Consider the following 15,289-nt stretch of genomic DNA (forward strand, 5'->3'; position numbering starts at 1 on the left):
GGACTCCTCGCTCCTTACAGGCCTATAGTGTCAGTGCTTTAACCATCACTTACATAAATGGCTCTCTCACCTAAATTACACTGATATCCCCAGCCATTCTGCCTCCTGAGAGCCATTCCAGCCATTTTCTCTTTACTATCTGACTTTCACATCCAATTCAAAAGTGTTAACTTGGTGTCATTTTCCTCTTCAAATAAGCTTCCCCCTCTGTCCTCTGGCTATATTTGGGACAACAGTACCATCAGTATTTCATTCAGAAGGAGAGAGAGAAAAAAAACAGAATCCTGATGAAGTATCAGGTGTCTGGAGCCAGACAGACCTGGATTCACACCCTGTCACTTATTAGGATCTGTGACCTTGGTCAAGTTGCTGAACCCTTTCAAAGCCTCAGTTGTCCTATTTGTAAAAACCTACTTCACATGGCTGTTGGGTGAAGTAGGGGAGATTACTAGGTAAGATATTTAGTACCATGCCTGACATATGGAAAGGTTCAATACATTTTAGCTCTTATTATTTTACATTATCACTGACACAATTACCCACTCTCAGAATCTCAGTCATCTTTCAATCTGCAAACTAGACTGTAAGATTCCTGAGGACAGAATCTTACCCTTCACACTCCTACGTATTCAAGGACAGTATTTTATACAATATAGGTGCTCCTAACCAAGGTAGACTGCCCTTTCTTTCTCTTTGATTCAATCATTCATTTTGCAAACATTTATCACCAACAGTGGTCACCTGTGAGAGGCCATGAACTATGTCACATTTTAATGTCTGGATTAGACTTATAAATATTTCCAAAATATTCAAACTGCAGCTGTAATTATGAAGCCAAAGCTTGAACTAGGCTAGAGACATAGGAAAAGAAAATAATCAAAATATGGGGAGGGGGGTGAGGAGGGATATGCACTTAGTGCTCGTGTCTCTAAGTAACTGCCGGCAATAAGGCAGGACTGGAAGGTGTTACCTCTTATTTACAAACAGCCTCAGGTGAAGTTACAAAAGATTTGGCACAGGGAGGAGAGGCAGCAGGGCAGCTAAGCTACTGCAGACACCTGCTGGGAGCCTTTGGGAGAAGAGGGGCCACCACTGCCGGGACAGAAGGTACATTCCTTACGGATGAAGCCAGGTGGCTGCTCGTGTTTCTGGCCACAGCACAGATTCAAGGTCATGGAGCTCAGAGGAAAGGTAATAGTTTATACCCTGGTCTTTCAGAAGCTCAGGAACAGAGCTTTCTCTCCAAGCCTCAAAAAAGGAACACACAACATCAAACAGAACGCTGGACGGGGAGCGCGGCACAAGGAGAGAAACCGCAGCAGGAGAGCATCTGGAGCTGGTGCCAGGACCACTCTCCTACTCACACGAAGACGGGGATGGTGACAGTCCTACCCAGTGCCACCGGGGCAAGAGCGCCAGGGCTGCCTCACCCTCTCCCGGCACTTCAGTGCCCGGCTCTGAGGGAGAAGTGGAACTGATTTTTGAAAAAGACATCAACAAACTCATAGAACCAAAAAGCCTGAGATTAACCTTGAAAGGAGAGATGGGGGAACAAGTAAAATGAAAGACAGCCATGATTCTTACAACATTAATAGCCAAAAACATTTTTCATTCTGTATCTGTGAACTAGGCAAAAATTATAATTGTCAGAAAGAAAAATAAACAATTCTACTGAAACTTCTGGTCACATAACCATAGGTAAAGCACTGTTGAGGAAACAAGAGTAACGAGAAAACAAGTGTTCAGTTTGCTTCTGACTCTTGGATGGGGCAGAACTGGGGTGCTGTTGGTGGGACTGCTGTGTCACTTAAAGGACCCAACGAGTCTCCCTAGCTGAGCAGATGTCCCCACTCTATTCCTGTAGCTGACTTGGTATTCTGAAGTCTCAAGAGAGCAAGTGACCCCAGCAGCCCTCTCTGAATCCTGGGAGACCACCAACTGATTAAACTGAGAAGCAAGATGGCCCCGTGAGCCCAGGGAGTGGAACACGTCACGCTGAAATGGATTCAGATCACCTTCCTGGAGAGAAACCCATGGGTCCGTGGGTGACCAAACACCAACCACTGCATGTGGACCCAGAGGCGAAGGAGGGCCTACGTTCCACTGTCCCTCTACTTGCCAGGAGCTGGGCAAGAGGAGAAAGCTGAACCAGGATGTTTCCCTGCCCTTTAAGTGGAAAAAGTAAACACACCTAAGCACATCAATTCCTGTCAGGCAGGCAGATAAGAGAAAGGAAAGTGAACAGAAAATTTGCTTGAGAACAAGAATACCATCTCTGCTTTTATCATTTACTTCCCTTTCTGCTGGGCTGACTCTTCCCTCTCTTGGACCTGTCTCCTCTGAAGTCACCCCTTCCCAGTCAAAACCTGTCTCAATGTCACATCTCAGCTCAGGGTCAGGGATGGCTTAGTTGACACTACTTACTAGGATAGAGAGAGGTTGCATCTTCAAAATAGATCCAGTGGGAGCAGGTATCAAACAGTGAAACCCAGCTAAACCCAGGTATAAGTGCTAGGAGAACAAAAAGCGGGAAAAATGAGTATTTACTGAGCATCCTTGGCTATCTATGAATTGACACGAGGACCCAAATCACCAAGCTACTAAGTGGCCAATTTGAACCCTAGATTGTCAGATGCTAATGCTATCGAGCAAAAACCCAGTTTTGGAGTTGAGTACTGCTGTCCCCAGAGGGTGTTAGACAGGTAGGAGTGCAGGGCCTGGAGACTCGATTTTTTTGTCAGGCAGGTGAGTGGAGACACAGCTGGGGTTTACATGTAACGGCGGACGGGCCCTTGGCACTGGGTCGTCACTGTAGCAGAGGTGCAGGCACTGTCAGACCAGAGCATAGAGGCCAGGGAACCCCTAGGTTCCGGCCCTAGGCGGGATTCCAAAACAGGGAGCGTGTGGGCGAGATGGAATCTATTAGCAGACCAGGGCTCGCAGCTGGTGCCAGGATAGCGGGAAGGGTTTTTATAATATTGGATATCTGAGTGTTAGAAACCTATGAGCCAAGCTACTTCTGTAGACGGACTGTGTAGACGAGCGTTTTTCAAACTTTTAACATTGATTATGACCCCACCCCACACTTAAATACGGGTATGTACACATATACAGCAAAGTTTCCACAGAGCAGTGGTCAATCGTGACCACATGTGACACGCTGTCTTTCTAGTTCATTAATCGAAAAAAATACGGTTATGACACTGAATTAACTGAAGACCTCTGGTGGGGCAAGGCCCACGGCTTGGTGAACCCCAGGAGAAGACTGGGGTGTGAAGACAGAATGCTGGGCGGCCCTGACGGCCCTCCTGGAGACGTCAAAGTCTACACCGAGTGCTTACTTACCAGCTTTGGGACTTGGCTTTTGTGTCCCAAGGGATCAAGGGACAGGGTGAGAAATATGCTGTCCACTAACAGGGAGCAAGTCAAACAAGGTAACATCGTAAGGCTGGAAAGACAGACACGGCTGCTGAAAGCAGGGGAAGGCCACGTGCCATCAGCAAGAAGAGGCCCGCTGAGCCCTCCCTTCCCAAGAGCCTGGCCAGTAAGGAAACACCATTTACGCTGCACCTTGACTCAAAGGCCACTGCAGTGCTGGGCTGGCTGTGCCGCTGTGTCACCCATACAACAAACTTAGAAAAGGTTAAAGAAAACACGTCACGGGAAAGAAAGCTGGGGTCTCTGAAAGCAACTGCAGAGGCAGAGCTGGGCAGGCTCACCGGCGGCAAAGGTGAGCACCCGAGATGGTAAGGAGGAAGTGAGGTGTCACTGGGTTCCAGAAGCCCTCCACAGCCAGGCCAGGAAGAGCCCGCGGTTCTGAATCGCGCACGTCACCACCAACCGCTGTCTTTCCCGATGAGGCCCTGACGAGGGCGCATAATAAATCTGCTATGCTCCCAACACCACAGGTGCAGGTCAACCGCCAAGCTCACCCCTGACACGGGCAAGTCATTCATATACCACAAACATTTTGTTTAAAAAAAAAAAAAAGTTCCCCAACATTCCTGAACATTTCCTTCCCTATGATGGGGTCGGGGTGGGGGGCAGAATGGAGATAGAGACCCCCCCTGGGGCAGGTGCAGCTGACTTCGCCAAGGGCAGATGCCGAAGAGGCAGGCCAGACACACCTGCCCCTGCTCCAGAGGCTCCCTGACCTCTTTAAAGCCTGACAGACAGACCTGCCCGTAGGGAAAAACCCATTCCTCACACCTTTTCTGGGCTTTCTGGGATATGATGGCTGACCAAGACTACTTAAAAAACAAAACAGAAAGAGGATTTGCCTGATTTTGTACAGTTTAGAAAGAGAAACTTCATCACTAGCTATCAGCACATCATTTCTGGTTTCTACTCTGCCACTGACAAAGTATAAAACCTCTCCAAGCCCCAAGGTCTCTGTCTGTAAAATGAAGAAACTCCAAATTCTCCCCTGGCCAGAAAAATCCTACAATCTGGGTTATGCCCTTTGGAGATTTCCCACCCGAGGCTTGACTCCCTGAGTATAGGGTGCCTCCTTTCAAATGTAAAATGCTGGGCTATAAGAGCATTCTGTTAAAAAGAAATTATACATTTAGAGACATTGACTAACTAGGTCAATTAACACAAACACTTTGGTCAGTCAGCTGTGGAAGAAGTACGAATTCTTGTTAATGATATGATAATGGCTATATAAGATTCTATTGATGGCTGTGTGACAGAGTCGTGCATTGTTCTGAATATTTTACACTGTATGTTGAGTTTTATGATAATCAAGCTGGGCTCAAAGCATGGTGGCTTTTTCTTTACTGGGAGTGAAAGGGCAGTATGGCAAGTATGGCAAATCTGCCTCCGCTAGAAGCGACGGCTTCCCAGTGGCACTTAGTCCAGCAAACAAGAGACCAGGCATTCACAGCAGGAAACAGAACTCTAGTGTAAACAGTAACCAACTGGAAGGATAGGTTGAGGGTGATTATTGCTTGTCCACTGTGTGCTCGTTACTACATCAGACGTTATGGAGGCAAGGGCAGAGGACGCACGCAGACCTCACCTTCGCCCTCTGCCTACTTCAGATACTTGGAGAGTTCCCTCGGCAGACCTTCCCTCCCCCCGTTTCACAAATACGCATCAGTGCCTACTCTGGGCTAGGCACTGGGTTGGGAGGTGAAAACTCAATGATGAACAAGACTGGCTTTGTCCTGGCGAAGCTTAATTAGCAGCATGACAATATTATTTTCCCCTGCCATCGTATGAAGTATGCTATTGGTGACGGAATTCACCATTCAGCCTGTAGGGTGAAGAATGTTAAGAAATAACACATAACTGGATTATGGCAGGTGGATGCATTGGGAGGATGCACCAGACAAGTCAATCATGGGCTCGCCACTGCCATGTCCCTTGCTAAGGGTCAGCCTCAGGCAGCTGTTTTCCAGAACATGACCCTGGCTTCTGTCCTCTCCCCCCACCAGAAGTTGGGGATGGAGGTCAGAGCAGAAGGTGAGAAATGAGGGAGGGAGGGAGGAAGGGAGGGGAGAGTTGCTACTGCACTTGATTCAAGGATAGTCAATTTATAGCAGGCTGGCAGAGGGAAAAGAAAAAGCTCTGTCTAAAGAGAAATGAAAGGTAACAAACAGGTGAGAAAGATTCTTTCTGGAATTTGAACCGGGCAGCATGCAGAACATGAGCCCGTCAGGAGCAGGAGGAAGGAGGGGAGCGCGCTGCATCAGCACTGGAGCGCTAACACCAGAGACCTGCAGCGAGGTCCTGGAACCACCAGACCCACGACCGCCGTCTATGTTCCGGGACCTGGCAGATCTGACCTCACCTTGGATGCTGTATAAGAATTTCATGGATGTTCCCGTAAATCTGCTCTCTCCTCTCATTGCTACCATGAGCAAGCCTATGTGAGAATCTGGCATTTCCAACCCAAATTAAACTAAAACTAAATTGCTTCTTAGGGCGGGTACTGTATCTTATTTAGATCTTTCTAGCATCTGACACACTGCCTAGCACACAGTGGCACTGTAGATCCTCAATCAATGTTGAATGAACATTCGTGAAAAATACTTCTGGGACAGAAGTCCATACACAGAGAAGGAAATGGCTCATGAACAGTCAGGGTCATAGACCTCATGCAAATACCAGGAGAGGGGCTGACAGAATTCCTAATTACACACATCCTGCTTCCCCATGGTGACACAACACTTCAAGGACGAAAAAGAAAGCACAGCTACACCCTTTGCCCCACGGGTCTTTGAATCAGCACATTTGGGAAGCGCAACTCAAATACACAAGGGGACGTGGGCAGCACGGACCAGCAGTGTGAGCGAGACCTGAGGCTGCTGCGCCGCAGCTGTGTTCAGTCTCCAACTCGACAAAGGAGGAAAACAATTCCCACCCGTGACCCCATGTTCAGCTCCGGGAGGCCATGCCCGGAGCACACTCAGAGAGCAGTGGAAGATGACTCAGGGGTGGGCAGGTCTGCCTGGAAAGGCCAGATGAAAGGTGCTCAAATCTGTACAGCTCGGCTGAACGGTGACTAAGAGGGTGACACGATAACAATCTGCAAGTATATGAAAGGTGTAAACACAAAAAGGAGGGAAAATGCTTAGCCTAAAAACAGGGGGTGCGGGCTTCCCTGGTGGCGCAGTGGTTGGGAGTCCGCCTGCCGATGCAGGAGACACGGGTTCGTGCCCCGGTCCGGGAGGATCCCACATGCCGCGGAGCGGCTAAGCCCGTGAGCCATGGCCGCTGGGCCTGCGCGTCCGGAGCCTGTGCTCCGCAACGGGAGAGGCCACAACAGTGAGAGGCCCGCATACCGCAAAAAAAAAAAAAAAAAAAAAAAAAAAAAAAAAAAAAAAAAAAAAAAAACCAGGGGGTGCGATTATTAGGGGAAAGAAAATCTGGACGACATATCGGAAAACCTTAGTGTGGGGATGACTGCGGGGTCATCAGGACGTTTCCCAATGGAAATGAAAAGGCAATTATTCGATCCTAAAGCCGAAAGGCGGCCACAAAGCCCATCCCTCTGCTTCTGTGAAAGCAGCCCAGACCAGGGAGCTCTGGTTTTGCTTCCTATATTTAGGGAGAGACTTCTTAAGTAATATTCAAGTCAAAATACCTCTGCTTTAAATACTGCTCCGTGAAATTTTAACACATTTTGTCGATCAAACCATAGAGGAGACAAAACGGCCGTTCCGGTGGGGCTTTCAGAACAAACACAGGCTTTATCGGCTAGCGCGTGGCACATGCCTGGCTAGCAGATAAAGTGGAGCTAAGTAGAGCTGGGGGGACAGACAGCTGGGAAAGGGAGAGAGGACTACACTCTCCCATGTCACGGGGTATCTTCATCCCTGGTCTCTAAGACCATGGGTAAGCATGCTATGAAATGCTGTACATTTCCCAGACAGGAAACCACGGACACCTCTCCCTTCTTTCTACATAAACACAGTCCCCTGGAGTAAACGTCAAGGACAAGGCGAGACACAGAAAGAACACCAAAATAAGCTTCCTGTCACACTGACTGCACTCCAATACCTCTGCCTGAGTTCCTGCTGCTGCGGCTGGCCAACTTATACCTCCCAGACTCTCAGCAGAGATTGCTACCCCCGCATTCAATGAGTTCCATTTCTATACTTTCCCCTGCCATCCTTCCCAATGAAAAACAAAATTAAAAAAACCCCACTTCGCACAGAGAGTTAGACATTGAACTCCATATGCAGTCCAAGAAAAGTGACACATTCTTACTTTTCTACTCTTTCCCTAAGCATCAAGAACAGAATCCAGAACTCTTAAGCCATCGGCACAGGAGGGAGAGGCAAACAGGCCACCCGGCTAATCTTAAGCAATGTGGTTATCACCTGAATATACATGCAAAGCCAAACCACTGTACGTTGTTGGAGCTCAGAAATGTAATGCATCTCGTGTACCAAAAACGCTTGCTCTCAGTCCTCTCTCATAAGCTTTAAAGCAGAAATCATTTGGAGGTCTCAAGTTGCAAATGTCGTCAGTGAGTCAGTTAACAATTGAGAAGAGCAAACCGTCCCACTTTGGACCAGCTGGTCCTGTATTTTCACGTTCTCAAGATGGCCCAAACAGCAAGACAAATGGTAGACCAGTGGGTTCCCAAGAGTTAGTTCTACACCATACAAGGCCTCAGTTTGTACTAAAAGGGTCAGAAATGAAACTAGGATTTTGCATTGTCTCAGATTCTTTATTCTCTTCCTTGTTCTCTAAACCGCTATTTTGTTACCTCGGGGGAGGCAGCATCTTCTGGGCCAATTTTGGAACATGTCACTGCAAAGGCTCTTTCAGGGACGAGAATAAAGGGATAAAAGAAGGATGAAGGAATCCTAATTAAAGGAATCAAACTCCTCAGGTAATGGGAGTCAGGGGAGTCAGCAAAAGCCGAGACTGAAGCTGTTTTACTTCACAGCTCCAGTTGTTTGGGGGAAGACTTTTATTAGGTTGCCCTGATTTGGTAATGTGTGATGCATCTGTTGAAAGACCAGAAACCGAAGTTAATTGGGGACAGGAGCAATGAGATCCATTCTCCACAATGTGACAGGAATTTCAGCTCCCTTTGAGGAAAGGGAGGGATGGAGGGAGGCATCTACGGAAGGGAGGGACAAGTTTCTCCGGCACAAGTCACAACAGTGTGACCACTAGGAGAGGGGTGACGTCTCGAGTCTCATTTCCAGTTAGCAGCCTGCCAATGGTGGACCCCATGATTCTGCAGTTATTTGAGGTGAGGGGTGTGCCAGTTCTCTCTGGAGCCACAGTAAGGAGACTCTCAATAATTGTGTGCTAAACAAACGCCAGAGAGGAGAAAACCCTAGCAAAAACAGATGCAACACACCTGTCATAACAATGTCCTTTTTTTTTTTTTGCGGTACGCGGGCCTCTCACTGTTGTGGCCTCTCCCGTTGCGGAGCACAGGCTCCGGACGTGCAGGCTCAGCGGCCATGGCTCACGGGCCCAGCCGCTCCGCGGCATGTGGGATCTTCCCGGACCGGGGCACGAACCCGTGTCCCCTGCATCGGCAGGTGGACTCGCAACCACTGCGCCACCAGGGAAGCCCCAATGTCCTCTTTTGAGTTCCCATATGTATACTAGTTAATGCTTGGTGAGTTCATGAGGAAATCGACTAACTCTTACTTCTGGGACATTAAGGAGAGTGAGTGTTAGATGCTAAATCACTGACCACTGTCTGAGGAGGAGATGAGGAAGGGGTGGCTTAGAGGCCTCACACTGGATTGCTGGCTCTCACTCTGGCAAGCCAGGCTGTGTGCAGAACTGGCTTCAACCAGCTTGACTTATCATTGGCTTTAGACACCGAAGAATCATTCCCCAAAGGGAGAAGAGCTTTTTCAGGTGGAGCTGGTGTGACAGATAACAATCGGGCCAGCATCGGAATAAACTTTTATGATTCTCCCCACCGCAGAGCAAGATCTGAAAACAATGATTTTTAAAGGGAGAAAAAACTCTTGACCGATGAACAAGGCCGTTCCCTTCCCATGACATCCCAAGCACATGGCCATAAATAAGCCAGCCAGGCTTTCTCTGGGGGTGTGTTTGTGAAGGGGAGGTTGGAGATGGCAGGCTGCCGGCTTCCCAATACACATGTTCACTTGGGGGGTTGCTGTAAGCAGCAGCTGCAATAATACCACCACCAACTAGGAGCAGAATGAAACAACTGTGCCCTCTAAAAATGTTTTCCATTGAGTTTCTCCTAATTATCCATATCAAAACAGCCACCTCATAGCCTCATACATAGAAAGCAAAGCATCTGAGGTCAAGAGCTAGGCCCTCAGTGGTCTTTCCAGCGACAAGAGAGCTACACGGCTCAAGCTCTTACGTAACACTGTGGCACCATGGAGACAGCACCTAACAAGCGCAAAGCCATGTCTGAGCAGCGAGGGGGAGTTGGTTTCTATGAGAACCTCAACTTTTGCTTTTTCTGACTTATTTTAAACATGGAACTTTATCTCTGAATCAAGTGAAACTTAGATTTATAAAAATAAATGTCATTTTCGGTACCCCCCAATCCCACTCTTGGTCTTTTAAATTCCAAGTTCATGGATAAAGAGAGCAATTTGAATCTCCTGTCCAGGCTGGAAGAGAACAGCTCCGGGGGTAGGGAGAAAGCCACAGGAAACCTGCACGTGGATCCTGTGACTACCAGCTTCCAGAAGGTATCCTGCCACACATCTAGCAGGCAAATAAATGTAAAAGGTGCTTACTCGCATAAATTTAGAGTGACTCTTTCTAAATCAAGCTGTGTTGTTATTTGAACAAAATGGTTCTGAGGGGGCTTCACTGGTGGCGCAGTGGTTGAGAATCTGCCTGCCGATGCAGGGGACACAGGTTCGTGCCCCGGTCCGGGAAGACCCCATGTGCCGCGGAGCGGCTGGGCCCGCGAGCCATGGCCGCTGAGCCTGCGCGTCCGGAGCCCCTGTGCTCTGCAACGGGAGAGGCCACAACAGTGAGAGGCCTGCGTACCGCAAAAAAAAAAAAAAAAAATGGTTCTGAGATGTGTGGAGTACACTTCCAAACCATTGCCTTTGCTGAGCTTTCCACTCAGAAAATTTCTCTGAGCTTCTTCTCTTGAGGCAAGTGAAATCCCAGTGTCTAGAGATTAGTATGCTCAGCCAGTGGAACTGCAGAAGAAAAAACCCAGCTACTGTCAGGAATACTAACACCCCCCCCAAAGCAAGGACAATGAATAAAAATCTGAGAGCTGAGAAGCTCTTAGGAAGAGCCTTCTACCCCACTACCTTTATGCTTAAAGAAATAAATGAAAACAAGCCAAAAGGGAGAGGAATTCTGAAAAGCCAAGGTTCTTTAAGATCACACAGGCTGATCTTACATATAGAAATACATCCTATCCTGATACGTAGCTTGAATTCTGGGCTGTGGATGAAGACTGGCCTTCACTTTATTTATTTTTTTTGGTTAGCATCATAAAAAAGGGGTCAGCAGACAACTTCCTGAGGACCAAATCTAACCCACTGCCTGTTTTTGTACAACCTATAAGTTAAGAACAGCTTTTACATTTTTGAATGGTTGAAAAATAAATATTTTGTGACCTGTGAAAAACTGTATGAAATTCAAATTTCAGTGTCTATTTACTCTCTGGCCCTTTAGAGAAGAAGTTTGCTGACTCCTACTCTAAAGCATGTTGTAAGCTGGGTAAAAAAAAAAGGCCAGGCCTTCCCTGGTGGCACAGTGGTTAAGAATCCGCCTGCCAATGCAGGGGACACAGGTTTGAGCCCTGGTCCGGGAAGATCCCGCACGCCATGGAGCCACTAAGCCCGTGCGCCACAACTACTCAGCCTGCGCTCTGGAGCCCGTGAGCCACAACTACTGAGCCTGTGTGCCACAACTACTGATGCCCGCGTGCCTAGAGCCTGTGCTCCGCAACGAGAGAAGCCACTGCACCACAATGAAGAGCAGCTGCCACTCACCACAACTAGAGAAAGCCTGTGTGCAGCAACGAAGACCCAATGCAGCCAAAAATATACTAAAAAAACAAAACAAAACCCCGGAAAAAAGTTATATATATTAAAAAAAAAAAGTTCAGGCAAGACAGAGTTTAACTTTCCAGAACCAGCAGATCAGTACAGGTAATAGCATAATAATATAAAGATACTAAAAAAGCCCATGGTCATGTAGCTGAGAAGGTGAAAAGCAAGCAAATGTGGCTCAAGGGAAGCTGAGGCAGCCAACGTCAAGCACAGGTGTGTGCCCGCATGCTGGCTCTCCTGCACCCCCTTCTAGGAAGGTCATCTCTCCTGTACTTGCCATCTGCCCCCTTTATTCCCACTCTACTCCCACAGACCCTATTCAAAACTTTGAAATTTCCGGAGTTGCCCTTCTCTGTTTCTCACAACTGCTTCCTTCCACTCTGTGACAGCAGACTTTCACTATCATACTTCTTGCTGCTACCTCAGACTTTATCTTTCTACTCGGAAAAGTAACCTCCTCACTGACAAATCTCATCACCTCTTCTCAGCAGGAGTCCTACTCCGTCTCTATATGGCGCGCGACGCTGTGCCCCAGCCCTGTAGTAAAATTCTTTCCTCCCGCCTACTGGGGTCCTCTCTCTGGGCTGTTCGTCTTGTCTCCTGCTGTTGCCCTCAGTTATGTCTTGGGCCTCTTTCTTTTCACTCTCTGCACCCTCCCTTGGCAAGCCCATCCATTTTCATGTTCTCCATCACTGATCACACAGAACCTACAGACAGGTAAGCCTGAACTGTCCTCTAAGCTCTAGACCCAGTCCCCAAGCGCCTGACAGATATCTCCCCCTTGACCGTCCTGCCAATACCTCAAACTCAACAAACTTATCTTCTCGCTAAATTGCCTCCGCTCCTTTCCTTGTCCCCTATTCCGACTGCAGCACTAGCAACCCCTCAGTCTAACAGTCTCCCTTATCTTTGAATTGTCCCTACTTTATCCGCATAACCTAATGATGGCTACATCTTATTGATTCCATTAATTCCACCTTCATAAGTTGTTTATATGATCCATGGAAACCTCTCAATCCTCAACCTAACTCTGCTTGTTCAAGCTCCTGTCACTTCTGGCCAAGAATCCTCTGATCTACCTACCTGCCCTCCAGCTTCCCCTATCCTGATTCTTCCTGCCTGGTTAATTTTCCTAAAGCACAGTCTTCTGCTCAAAACCCTTCAGTGGGTTCCACGAGTTTACCACATAAAATCAGAAATCCACAACCTGACCCTCTAGGCCTTCTAAAAGCTGGTCCAGTTCCTTGGGACCACATAAAACATCCATCACCCACTTGACAGCCCTTCAAATATCTGAAGACAGTACAACCTCTCTTTCCGCTCATCCTTATGACTTATTTTCTCCAGACTACACACCTGCACAAGACGTGGGTTTTGACTTCCTACCATTCTCCTGCTTTTCTTTCTTAAGCCTAGATAATATGAAGGGCATCTTCCGATAGGAAACACCTTTCTAGTCGACTTAATTAAACGTCTGGTGTGGTGGCGGGGCTTGTTCACCAGGGAGCAACCCTTCCTACATGCGGAGGAGAGAGGCACCTTTGGAGGGGAAATTTGCTGCCTGAGTTGGACTGATCGGGGAGGAGTGCGCAGAGACTGTGTACCAGCCCCGTCTCCCTGGGACCAGGCAGAGTTAGACTTTTCCTCCAGGCACGAGGCTGCGGCAAGAGACAGCTCCACCCGCGCAGGAGGAAGCCCCGGTATGTGGGAGCCCTCGAGGGGCTGTGGGGAGAGGTGGAGCCCAGCCTGAGGAAGGCGGAGGCCGTCACGGCCTCCATTCCAGCCGGCTGCCACTCTGTCTTGGAGACCCTGGTGGTGTGGTGATAAGCAGTCTATTCATTTCTTTCTCTCATTCACAGGGCTATCGGGGATAAAAAGGAAGAGCAAATCCAAACCACTGCCTAGAATCCACTTTGCAGAATTCAGGGAAGGATTGTTCTATTGAAGTGATTATCTTCCCTGTTTGGGAGACCTGAGGGAAAGAAAAGGATTTCTGCGTCCTTTGCCTTCCACTGATGCAGCCCTGAAGAAACGATGATTTCAGTCGTCACTGTGGCCAGTGGGACAGTGAAAGCACGGCTTGCACTTAATTGAGGCTTTTTAGATCCCGTCACAGTGTGGCAACAGGGCACCAGAGTACCAGGATTTGAACTGTGACGCCGGGTACAAAGCTTCATTTGAAAAGCAGGAGAGAAGAGAGGACAGGGAGGGATAAAATCAGGGACCTGACAGACAAGCTGCCTGATTTTTTGCAGCGAATGGGAGATATTAACCTGTCTCTTCAGGCTGGGCCTGTCTTCAAGGGACAGGAAAGCTGCTCCAGTGGGCTCATTACTCACAGCTGAAGGACAGCTTGAGGCATAAGCCCCCGGATGAGAAGCTTGCCCCAAATTGTGATTTCTGATAAGGGTGCAGACTGGTGAGGAGGTGGCAGTGGTGTGTTGAGGGACGGTGGGGACCATCAACTCACCAAACACAGCTCGCGATCAAGCGCGTTGCCTGACGCTGATTCCGGGTGCTGTGACAGCCAAGGCGGGCTGTGTGCGCGTGTGCACTCTCGCACGTGCTCACACATTGAAGGAAAGAGGGCGGGAAGCGGACTGAAGAGCAGAGGAAGGAGGCGCTCAGGAGACCGCAGTGGCCGTAATGACGCAAATCAGAAACTGCTATCTGTGGGCAAGTGACACCAGGGCTGCACCCACCTACTGACGGGCATGGACACGCAGCGAGAGTGCCTGAAGGGGCAGAGGCCAGAGACAGGAACGGGTGGGCTCCCTGGCAGAGCGTACATGAGAATCAAGCTTCATTCCAGGGAAAAAGGAGCAAGGAGCCGCACTTCTGCCACCTCACGCCCTGGACGTGTCTTCCTGAGCCCTAGGCTGCCTGTAGGTTGCCTTTTATCATCCTGAAAACTTCCGATGCTGGCTTGTGTCTTCTCACTTCCTTCTACTCCAAGTTCACGCTTTACCCTATCCCAGCCCCATGCCCCACCAGGCCAGCCTTGTCCTGTATCACCACCAGAGAGAAATGCCATCAGCTGAAGCCTTTTAGACCATGGACAGCGGCTCGTCTGGGGTGCAAGTGGCGGGGAAGCCATCTCTCTCTCTCTCTCTCTCACATGCACAAGCGTGAGCAGTGCTTCTCCTCAAGTGCGCGCCCCTCCACGTCTGCCTAGTAGGACCAGCGCTGGGGTATAAGAAGCTTGTTACAAGGCCCCTACGTTTAAAATAAATGCCAGAGGGCACTTTCTTGTAAGGAATCTGGGGGGCTCTGAAAAGCTGTATACCCACGTGGTTGCCTGTTTTATGTAACTATTTTTCAGTTTCCATAGTTTGTGCCATTAAATAATTGTTCTCTAAAATACATATGACAAAACAAGCTGGACAGTCGTGGATAGGGTTCTTTCTTTCTGGACCCTCCCTCCACAGTCTCGCAAGTGCCTAAAACACATCTAGCCCAGATGGATCCCTCGGGGTCAGAAGGCACTCAGATGTCCCAGCACATGGAACTCTCTGGCTACACAACTGTGGACCCAGGGAGAAAAAGGGAGAAGGCCTTTTCCATCTCAGGCAGCCATCGAGGGAGGTGCTGGCTCCTGAATGGCAAAGAGGACAGCTGTCAGCAAGAGGGTGCGGGAACAAGGAGACAAATTTCACAGCATGACAGCCAAGAGGAAACAAAGACAAGAGAAATGCTTCAGATGGAAGCTGTCTCTGCTAATGTCACCAAACGGGAAAATTCTATATTCTGTAATTCACCCACCCTTCGACAGCTGTTCACGCTTAAGTCAG

At 48.7% G+C, this 15,289-nt stretch overlaps 1 protein-coding gene across 1 annotated transcript in view; it reads right to left on the reverse strand.

The window, feature by feature from the left end:
• Nucleotides 1–15,289, reverse strand: part of SND1 (staphylococcal nuclease and tudor domain containing 1) — a 424,132-nt gene that overhangs the window by 96,565 nt on the left and 312,278 nt on the right. The window lies entirely within an intron of this gene.

Source organism: Kogia breviceps, chromosome 9 (assembly GCF_026419965.1).
Source record: "Kogia breviceps isolate mKogBre1 chromosome 9, mKogBre1 haplotype 1, whole genome shotgun sequence".
Classification (NCBI taxonomy): Eukaryota; Metazoa; Chordata; class Mammalia; order Artiodactyla; family Physeteridae; genus Kogia; species Kogia breviceps.